A 9,156-nucleotide genomic window follows, 5' to 3' on the forward strand; every position below is an offset into this window, starting at 1 on the left:
TTCGGACGTAGCTGTCATGGCTATAAGGATAAATTTTGTCCTGATGCTTTAATGATCCAGGAGGGCAATTTAAGACTTCTGAGAGGGAGGAACAAGTGGCATGGTGATTAGGGCACTGGACTCCCACATGGCCTACTGTGGTTCAAGTCCCAGACCTGGTGGCTTGCTTTCTCACTTTCTCTCTCTCCCTTCCCTCTCACTCTGATGAGTATGAATTCCCTACAGCAAATTAAAAAATAATAATTACAAATAAAATTAAATAATTCTTTAAAAAAGACTTCTGACATACATATTTTGGGGATAGAAATGAAATTGTTTTCTTTTACTAAAATGCATTTGATTTGGAATATTAATATAGTTCTAACTTTGATCATACAAATCAAAAATTGAAATCACAAAACAGGGCCAGCTGGTGGTGTGGTGGTTAACAGTTGGATACCACATGGCTGGCTGTGCAGTCCTGGTTGAAAAACATGCTAAGTGTGTGTGTGTGTGTGTACCCAAAATCATGAGAGGAGAATGAAGGAGAAGGAATGGCAGTGTGACCATTCCCCATTGGGGTGATTTTGTTTTGTTTTCCTGTAGGGCGGATGCATTCACCAGAGAGAGACAGAAAGAGGGAAAGGGAGAAATCATCCCCCAGGGGGAATAACCACACTGTAAATCCTTTCTCCTCCATTCTTCTTTTGGGATTTTGGGCATGAATGCATATGTGCCCTGTGTATTTTTCAAGCCACTGAGTCCAGGACTCAAATCGTGAAACCAGCCTTGTGAGATCCAGCAGGTTTAACTACCCTGCCACCAACTGGCTCTTTGGGGAATGATTTCTAATTTTCTCTTTCTCTCTCCCTCTCTCTCTCACGCACACACACACACACACACACACACACACACACACACACACAAGTACACATACCCTTCAGCAAATAAAAAGAAAGAAATCACAGAACAGTACATTCAAACAATTTGAGTTCAAAGTTTGAGTGCAAAGCACAGCAGTCTCACATAGTTCATGAGAACTACATGTTAGACAAAGTGAACCTCTGCTTGGGAAAAAGAGAGACCTGTCCTGGAAGTGAACTGCATTGAGAAGGAAATGAACTTTAGATAAAAGCCTCCACACCTTTGTCTTCACAGTGCTCAGAAGAACCTAGAGAGTATCTGATGAAGCCACTTGGTCCCCTCACCTCAGTTGCCAAAATTACTCCCCACTGAGACAGTTGTTTAGTCATATGACTCCGGTCTATAAGGAAAGAATTTCAGGCACTTGACATTTGGTAGGAAGGAGTTTTTTGGGCAAGCCTTCTGGGTGCCTCCGTTTCTGAGGCTGATCTTCAACACCTGCTAAATATGGTCAGAAGTTGGAAAAGTGCTTTGAGATGTTTGACACAATTTACAGGCTACCTGAAATTATTTACAGATTGCTCTAAACTATTACAAAATAGCTCTTTCAACTAGGCTTGTGTAAAAGCTTCAAGGTTATCTCAAACTGCACTGGTGCTTAGGAAACCAGGCCATCAGCAATCAGCTTCCAGTGTTTTTTAATGCCCGACAATCTAATTTGCTTGTTTGTCTATTGATTTGTTTATAGGTAACTCGCCTTTGTTGAACATTTAATTAAAAATATGTCATAAAGCAATTAGGCCTATTTCACTCACTAGCACTATGTCTGGCCTGCCAATCCAATTTTCTAAAAAGAACTAAAAAATTGAGCCAGACAAAAATCTAACTGACCAGGTTCTCAAAGCTGTTTACTGAATGAATAAATGATACTGCAACTTAAGCAGTAAAAAAAAAGTGTTAATTGTATTTTCTCCCCCCCTTTTTCTCTAGTTGAATTCTCTTAAATACACTTAGCAGGAGAAAAAAAAAAGCCATTTTAAGGAAAATGATACTCAGTTAAAGCCTGAAGTTAATGCACCTCATGATAGGCAGGACAGTGAAGAAGAAAGAGCAAAGGTCAGGACGGCCAGTGGTGTGGTGGTTAAGGAGGCTGGATTCCACATGGCCTACTGTATGGTTCAAGTCCTGAACCTGGAGGCTTGAAAGAATATGCCTGGCTGTGCTGAAAATCCCAAGAGGAGAATGGAGGAGAAGGGACTGCGGTGCAGCCATCCCCCCTGCAGGTTGATTATTCACTGTATCTCTCTATCTCCTTCTCTGTCTCTCTCTGACAAGAGCATGTGTCCTATAACAAATATTTTTGAAAGTTATATATAAACACATTGTTTAAGAATGAAGATGCATTCTCAATGTTATTTTGGCTCCCTTAGGTAGTGTGTTTCTGAATGTTATTCTTTATTTCTTCGTGTTTTCTATTTTTAAAATAGTGGCATAAATTGCTTGGTTCAAGAAAAATTAATATTTTTAAAAGTTTCAAACAAATCATAATGACTAAAAAATTGTCATTACCTTAGCATGCAGCATTAAGTTTGTTTCTCTTGAGCATTTAACAGACTTAGTCCTGATAATCCCTGGAACATCCCTGAGAGGATGGTGTTTTGTTTTTGTAGATCAACATTTTCAACGTGGGAGTTTGCAAAGAAATTAAGCCCCCAAACCATAAGGCATCTATCCTATGTAATGGATTAGCTTTTCTTATAAATTTAGAATGGTACTAGTCATTTCTCCTTGGAGGAATTGAGGAAATAGTCACTCGAATAATTTCTTGTGTTTAGTACTTCAGTTTAGCAACCCTGTTGAAAAAAACTACACAGCAGGCAAACAAACTCACTCACTTGTGCATTTGATTACTACTGTCTTCAATTTCACTTTGAGTTGTAGGTTGGTAAAATTTTTTTAATGACTTTTAATTACTGCTGTAAGCTCCAGGAATGCACCTAGAATGTGTGGGTTTTTTTTTTCATTGCCAGAATGTATGTGCAAGAGAGAGAAAGAGAAAGAGCAAGCACCGTTCCACACCCACCAATGGGGCATGGTCACACTGCAATTCTGTTTCCTCCATTTCTCCATTCTGTCAGGATTTTGAGTAGCATGGATATGTGTCCACCTTTTTTAAAGAAAAAATGATTTATTAATTTTATTTATTATCATTTTTTTATTTGATCAGAGAGAGAGAAAGGAAACATGAGAAAGCAAGCCACCAAGTCCAGGACTTGAACCTTGGTTGGCCATGTGGGAGTCCACGGCCTTAACCACTATGCCACCTGCTTGCCCATGTGTCCAGCTCTTAAGCCACCAGGGCAAGGATTCAAAATGTAGTCAACCATGTGAGATCTGATTCCCTATGCACTGCACTTAACTTTATGCTACAGGGCCAGCCCTCACAAAATGTTTAGAAAATTATTTTTCCCTGAGTACTGGAAATTGTTGAGCTTTCCAGTTATTTAAATAAGGAATCCTTTTATCAGCACAATTTATTGATAGCAATTAGTCAGGCTTCTAATGTACATTATATACTCTACAAGAGCAGAAAAACTTTTAAAATAAAAAGTGATTGAATAAGGTCAGAGGTCCAATACAGAGTGATTTATCAAAACAACTGGCTCCTACAATAGCTGTTTGGGAATCATGGTTTTTTGTTTGTTTGTTTGTTTGTTTTTTCCCAGTCCCATCAAGATCTTCATTTGCCCTCCAAGTCTGAATTACAGGTAACAATAATAACAACTTCATGTGCATTTATTTCTCACAGCAACCCTACCATTTCAAGAAAAAGAAGCTGAGGGCCAGCAGGTGTTATAGCGGTTAAGGATCTGACATGATGGTTTTGAGTCCTGGACCCAGTGGCCCAAAAAACACACTGGGTGTGTGTGCATGCCTGCCCAAAATCCCAAGAGGAGACTAGAAGAGAAGGGATATTGGTATGGCCATCCTCCTGGAGAGTGATTTCTCCCCTTCCCCCTCCTGTTTCTCTCCAACGAGTACACATATGGCAAAAGCTATATAAAATCAACAACAACAACAAGTAACTATTTTATTATATCATAGAATTCTGTGAGAATGGATCAGTGGGGCAGTTCCGGCTGGTCTCACCTGAGGTACCTCATGTGGCTTCAGTGAGAGAGTAAGATAACAAGTGGGCTGAAGTCATCTGGAAGCTTGACTGGCATACTGGGAAGATTCTTTCCTTTTCTCCTTGTATCTCAAGACCTCTCCACTCTAGGTGGTCTTTTCAGAAAGGTGTTTAAGAGCTTTTACATGGTGGCTAAGAGGTCCTCAAAGAGACTGTTTCCTTCCAGCCTTCTGGAAGTAGCAGTTTCTGCCAGGCCATTTCAGCTTTGTCTGCTTCCACATGTTAGAGATTTTTGTTATGTCAGTGCTTTACTTTTTATTTTAAAGAATTATTTTATTGGGACCAGCAGATGGTGTAGTGGTTACATTGCTGGATTCTCATGTAGTTTACCGCAGCTTGAGTCCCAGACCTGATGGCTTAAACCTCACATTGAGCGTGTGTGCATGCATGCCCAAAATCCCAAGGGGAGAATGAAGGAGAATGGATTGCAGCTTGCCCATACCTCCTGGGGGGTGATTTCTCACTTTCTATCTGTCTCTCCAGTGAGCTTACATGCCCTATAGCAAAAAACATCTTTCTCTCAAAAAAAAAATTTTATTTAACTACTTATTTATTTATTTTAATTTGACCAGAGAGGAGCAGAGTGAGAGAGGGAGAAAAAGAGAGAAAGCGAGAAAGCAAGCTGCCAGGTCCAGGACTTGAACCAAGGTTGGCCATGTGGGAGTCCAGCACCCTTAGCCACCACACCACCTGCCAGCCCCTTGTCAGTGCTCTACTTTTGCATTCCAATTTCTATTTTGATTATTTATCATTGTATACAAACCAACTTAAAACTTAGTAACTTAAGGGGATGGCAGGTGGTGTGGTGGTTAAAGGTGCTGGACTCCCACATGGCCAGCCACAGTTTGAATCCTAGACCTGGTTGACTTGCTTTCTCACTTTCCCTTTATTTTTCTGTCTCTCTCTGGTATAGTTAAAGCAATAGTAATAATAATAATAATAAATAAAATTAAATAAATAATTCTTTTTTAAAAATTAGTAACTTAAACCAATCGCCAGTCAATTGTCTGTCATGGTTCTGTGGATTTATTGAGCTCAGCTGTGAAGTTCTGCTGATTTCAGTTGGGGGCTCTCATGTGGATGGAGTCACATGATGGTGGGACAGAAGTCATCTGGAGACTTGACTAGGACACTGGGACAGCTGGATTGCTCTGTCTTTTCTTATAGTCTTGGGGCCTCTCCCTTCCTCCATCCAATCGCTTTGTGTGGTCTCTGAGAAATGGTAACTAGACATTTTACATATTGGCTCAGTGGTCGCAACAGTAAGTATTCCAGAAGCAGGAAGCAGAATCTGTCAGTCCTCTTAAAGGCTAGGTGTGGAACTGAAACAGGCTCTCTTTTACAGCATTCCGTTGGTCAGTACCTGTCACAGGCTGGCCATAGTCAATGTGGGCAAGGATTACACAAAAGCATAAATACCAGGTGGTTTGTTTCTTCCAGGCCTAACATCAAAATCCAGCTACCTGGGCCAGCAGGTGGTGTGGCAGTTAATGCACTAGATCCCATATGACTGACTGCATAATTTGAGTCCTGGACCCAGCAACTTGAAAATCATGTTGGGCATGCATTTATGCATACCCAAAATCCCAAGAGGAGACTGGAGGAGAAGGGACTGTGGTGGGCCATCACTCTGGGAAAGATGATTTCTCACTTTCCCTTTCTCTCTCTCTCTCTTTCTCTCTGTCTCTCTTTGGTGAGAGCACACGCCCTATAGCCAAATAATAATAATAAAAATAATAATCCAGCTAACATAGGCAAACTCCATTTACTTCATGATTTTAAAATCCTATCTACCTTATGGTAGAGGAGGCTTATCTTGTCTTGTATGTAGTTTTTATGCCTGTGTTGCAATCCAATGAAGAAAACCTAATTTAGACTACTAGACGCACTCAACCAACAGCTAAATCTCGTAAAGAACAGAGATGATCATAATTCACAGTTGGTAAGTTAACAGGGTCTCTTGTTCTAGACCAAAAAAACAGAGTTCTAAAATAAACTTCTGAAAATTCATTCTTACCGGGAACCAGCAGTTAGCGCAATGGCTATGTCGCTGGACTCCCATGTAGTCGACCGCCGTTCGTGTCCCGGACCCGGTGGCTTAAAACTCACGCCGGGCGCGTGTGCGTGCGTGTCCAAGATCCCGAGAGGAGAATGGAGGAGAAGGGATTGCGGCGTGACCATCCCCCCTGGGGGGTGATTTCTCACTTTCTGTCTCTATGTCTCTCTCTGTCTGTCTGGCGAGCTCACGCGCCCTACAGTGAAAATCTCTCCAAAAAAAAAAAAAATTCATTCTTACCCATTTTTCAGAAGTCTGTGTGAGAGCCCACATGCATTTCAAAATGCAATTTAAAGTTGTTTGAGGATCAAAAAGGAATTGACAGTTGACCGGTCACGAATGGAAAGAGAAATATTTGAAAAAAAACTTTTGGAAGTCTGTCCAAATGTGAAAGCTGTCTGATAAAAGATAAAAAGCCTAAGGCCCAGTTTGAATCAGGCTGGTTAAAATGAAAACACGATTTCATCATATCATCATTTCACATGGTACAATAATCAAAGTTGGTCAGAAGAGGTCAGGACTGGCAGCTGACCTCTGACAGATGCCACAGGTCAAGTTAGGCAAGATGTGAGGTGTTGAGAAGTTAGCTACCTAAGGCAGGGGTGGAGTCTATGCTTCTTCTATGTTGGCTTTTTTTCTTTTTTCCTGTTCCCTACAGGCACCAACCTCTGACCTGACTTGGAACCTTTCCCCAACCTTTCCTCCCTATCTGGAATGCTCTCCCTTTGTCCCATCAAGTGATGCAGCTTAATGCCACCATATTCGACAAACTTACAGAAAACCACAATAACATACCATTTTACACTCAGCAGTTCTGCCAAATATTAAAGTGACAGTAAAGATGTGCACTGATTGAAACTCTCACACACTCTGGTGGGAATATCAACTGATATAACAACTTTGGGAAAGGATGTTAGATGGTCTTTTAAAAGTTGAACATTTGCAGGTCAGTAGGTGGTGCAGAGGTGAAGGTGGCTGGATCCCACATAGCCAACTGTATGGTTTGAATCCCAGACCCAGGTGCTTGAAAAACTCACTGGGCATGTGTGCATACATGCCCAAAATCTCAAAAGGAGACTGGAGAAGGGATGGCAGTGTGGCCATCCCTCCTGGGGAATAATTTTTCACTTTCCCTCTTTCTGTATCTATAGAAAAATAAGAGAGAGAGAGAGAGAGAGAGAGAGAGAGAGAGAGAGAGAGAGAAAGTTGTGCATTGCATTCCCTATAATATAGCCATTCTTTTCCAGAGATATTCCCTTCAGCAACTCTTACATACCTGTACCATGAACATGGACATGGAGGTTCAGAGTAATATTGCAAGTAATGGTGGAAAGCTGGGAACAAGCCAAATATCAACAGGAGAACAAATGAGTACCTTGTAGTACATTCATATAACAGGATCCTATAAGCAATGAAAAGAAAAAGACCTGTGAGTACACACAGCAACGTGGGTGACTCTCACAAGCAACTTTGAGTGAACAAGGCAAGTCACAGGAGAAATGTAAAATGTCTTTCCATTTTTACATATTTCAGAATTAAGCAAAACTAAAGACACATACTCTGGTACAAAGCATGAATGAAAATCAAGGGAATGGGCAAGTCTGGTGGATACCACATGACCAAATGTGTAGTTCAAGTCCTGGATCTGGGGGCTTTAAAAACATGCTGGGCATGTGTTTCTGAACGCCCAAAATTCCAAAAGGAGGGAGAGGGGGAGGAAAAGGGATTGTGGCATGATCATCCCCTTTGGGGGGATGCTTTTTCCTTCTCTCTCTCTCTCTCTCTCTCACATACACATCTATCTATCCTATTACAAGGATTTTTTTTTAAAAAAAAGACCTTAAACCAAAAGGACCGAGTTTGGAGAGCTGGACAGCTGAGTACATGGAGGTTTGCAGGAAGGTGAATACTAATTCAACCACATACAGGGAGAATGGCACACGCAAACACTGTAGGGGTCAGAGAGAAGTACACAGAGGCATTCCATAGTATTACTGGTGGTCATTTCTTAATTTATTTGGTATATTCATGAGTATTCCTTTTATTATTTAGCTTCGAAAATTATATTCACATCACCTTTACATGTAATTGCATCTCTGTACCTTGTATTTATTTGTACATAATTTCCCAATGAAGCTTTAAATTTTATATTGTCAGTCTATATTCCCAGCTCATGTTCAAAACCCTCAGGCTCTGCCACTTACTGGCTGTGGGAACTTGGGCATGCTACTCAGCTATTCTGAGCCCCAGTAGGCTCATCTGTCAAATGAGGAGTGTAATGCAATGAGAATGCCTACCCAGCTGGCCACCGCGAGCATGATGATGAAATTCCATGCCTGGCACCCAGTAGCCCTAAGTGGTAGCTCCTGTGCCTGTCGCTGTGTTCAGCTGAGCAAGGCCTCCAGCCTGAACTGCTGTAAAGATTTCGTCTGTCTCTCTTGATTTGGGACTCATTTTCTCCCCAGGTCCTTCCTCATTTCTTCTCCACCCCACAGGGAGAAATATCATTAGAGCACTTTTCAATTGTAACCTTGGGTCATTATGGTCTTGGCATTTGTGCTCCTTGCCCACACGATGGCAGAACAGGCAAATAATTGTGAAATGGATAAACGAATCTCAAGATCTCCTTCTGAGGATGTTCAAGACCTTCTAGAAAGCAATCTATTACAATTCCATTAATGTCAGTCATTGGATAAATGATAACTGAACCCACGTTTGAGCTCTGCCTTGCTTCTCATCCTGTATGTGGTAATGACTAGAGCACACTGACAGGCATACAAAATTGTAAAATATGCAAAACGTCATTTCCAGGGTTACAGATGCTTCCTATATGTTCGCACCTGAAGGCTCACATATAGATGTGTATGTGTTTGGTTTTTGTTTTTTGTTTTTTAATGATTACTTTTTTTAAGTTCAATTTTATTTATGTATTCATTTATTCTTTTTTTTTTTTTTGGAGAGGTTTTCACTATAGGGTGCGTGTGCTCACCAGACAGACAGAGAGAGACATAGAGATAGAAAGCGAGAAATCACCCCCCAGGGGGGATGGTCACGCCGCAATCCCTTC

General features: G+C 41.1%; 1 long non-coding RNA gene across 4 annotated transcripts in view; it reads right to left on the bottom strand.

Annotated features, from left to right (window-relative positions):
* The window catches only part of LOC102484560 (uncharacterized), a 66,911-nt gene that overhangs the window by 10,470 nt on the left and 47,285 nt on the right, over positions 1-9,156 (bottom strand). For all 4 annotated transcript variants that reach the window (XR_001371312.2, XR_003551464.1, XR_003551462.1 and 1 more), the window contains one exon: positions 7,366-7,491. This is a non-coding gene — a long non-coding RNA (uncharacterized LOC102484560). The remainder of the gene's footprint in view (positions 1-7,365; positions 7,492-9,156) is intronic.

Source organism: Tupaia chinensis, unplaced genomic scaffold (assembly GCF_000334495.1).
Source record: "Tupaia chinensis unplaced genomic scaffold, TupChi_1.0 Scaffold000706_1, whole genome shotgun sequence".
NCBI lineage: Eukaryota > Metazoa > Chordata > Mammalia > Scandentia > Tupaiidae > Tupaia > Tupaia belangeri.